Here is a 2,377-nt window from a genome sequence, read left to right as displayed (position 1 = left end):
CATTATGGTCTGCAAAATTGTGTGGGCCTTTAGCTGGGCCGACCCATTATGGTCCGCTAAATTTTGCGGGCCTTTAGCTGGGCCGGCCCATTATGGTCCGCTAAATTTTGCGGGCCTTTAGCTGGGCCGGCCCATTATGGTCTGCTAAATCTTATGGGCCTTTGGTTGGGCCGGCCCATTTAAACTTTGTGGGCCACTTTTGGGCCGGTCACGTGTCAACATATCATAGGCCCATCTCGACCGTTGGATGAGTGACACATGTGCCAACGCGGAGCTGACGTGTGGATCAGTCATCCAATGAGAATTTTACACGTGGAAAATCGGCATTGGTCATGGCTGTTAACTGGTTATCGGATCCAAAATCTGACCCGATAGCTTAACGGCGTTCCATTACGGTGGATGCCACGTGTCGGTCACCCTTGATGAAAGCACTTCTGTGACGCGCGATTTATCGTCATGGAAGTGGACACTTCCGTGATGATAATTTTGGCAATGTCATGGAACACTTCTACGACAGCACAGGTATGACTATCTTGATTCTGTCATAAATTTGTCATGGATGTACATGCATCACAGAAAACGCGACCTACTGTGACAAACACGTATCATCCCAGAAGTGTATTTTTTTGTAGTGCAAGCTAGATACCATATGCAACATGCAACCACATTTGACAGTGCGAAGTTAAAGCAAGCACCTGGGAATGTCGGAAATGTCGTACAAGTTTAATTGTACAAGTTTAGGTTTTTTAGTACACATATTTAATTATACAAGTTTAATCTTTAAATTATGAACGTAGGAAATGTCATACTCGGACGATGACAGTCTCCCGAGGGAGTGCAGCTGGTGCCACGACAATCGAGGTATGTGCGACAGGTTCGTTGAGCTGGACGAAGATCAGCGCTTCAGCATTAAGCTCGAGGAGACCTTTGATGTTGAAACGGTACGCAACAACGACAATGTTTTTTTCATAATTAAGCATGACTTCAACTATTTCAACGTCTAATTTTCATCTTTTACAATTCGACTAGCTTATCCCATGCCATGCAAGACGCTATGTCTTGGAGAGGATGGGTTTTGAAGACCATGAAAATTTTCAAACAAAGAAAATACACCTAAGAACCCATCATGATATCGATTTTGAAGTAAATCTGTACAATTCTCAGAGTGTAACCCATTTTGGTTGCCAAAATTGGGAAGCACTTTATAAAATGTATGGTTTTTATGAGGGTATGATTGTCACCATGGATTTTGGTGATCCTGACATCGAGCAAAACAATATGGACATTTGGGTCCTTGTTGATACGCTTCCGATTCTACCACAATGTGAGTTTCTCAAACATAGTTATTAACTAATTTATATTTTTTATTTCAAAATAGTTGACAACTTATTTCCATTGACAGCTTATTCTGAATCTTCAAAGAATGTGCAGAAGATGGTAGACAAAACCCACTACACTAATGGCTCCGAATTAAATTATAAGGAGAAAAGTCAATTGATTGCTTATTGTACTTATCTTGAGAATTACAATACCTATTATCGAACTCCTCCAAATTATGGTGAATACGTGCCACTAGTGCACGTGTTGAACCACAGTAACTTCTATGGAGATACCCTGGTAAGATTTTTTTACTATCACGACATCAGTGCATCTTTTGCATACTTCTAAAACTAGTACATCATTGCTAACTACGAAGTTATTACTATGTTTTTCAACAGAAAATCCTGATGGATTGTGTGCCTCATTTGATGTATCAGAATGGTCGCCTTGCAGTTCTGAACATACAGCCAGGTCAATCTAAGGAGCTCACCTGTGCATATCATATTTCTAAAACCGGTGAACACATGCTAATCAAAGAATGAAAAAAATGTTTGGACATTCGCAAGGAGGTTCTTGGAAGTAACATTAAGCGAAAGGCGAGAATTGGAGACAGGATAATCTCCATTCTCCATAATGGAGAGTTAGGGGCTATCTTGTTTTTTGCTATTTTACCTTAGAGAATATAGTAGGTCCTATGAGAATGTAGTAGGTCCTATGAGGTACAATATGTTTATTATGTGGTACAATGTGTTAGAGTTCATGATGAGGAGTACTTGTGATTACGACTAGTGACCAATTTGCTATGTGATGTCTCATTGATGAAAACGATGATCTTGAGGAGGTATTATATGACAATGATGTATTATGATGATAAATTGTTAATGATATGATGATGATGATATTTATTATATCATTGGGTGAAAGAACCGAGGAATAGTTTCAAGTGGATGGACATCCACTTGAAACTAGTCCATGGTTCTTTCACCCCGTGATGTAATAACTCATTATGATGTAAAAACAATTTCTAAATTCCTGTTGTATGAAAACTTGTGTAAAG

This window comes from Triticum urartu, chromosome 1A (genome assembly GCF_056163025.1).
Source record: "Triticum urartu cultivar PI428250 chromosome 1A, HENAU_Tu73, whole genome shotgun sequence".
NCBI lineage: Eukaryota > Viridiplantae > Streptophyta > Magnoliopsida > Poales > Poaceae > Triticum > Triticum urartu.
This window is presented reverse-complemented; position numbering follows the sequence as displayed.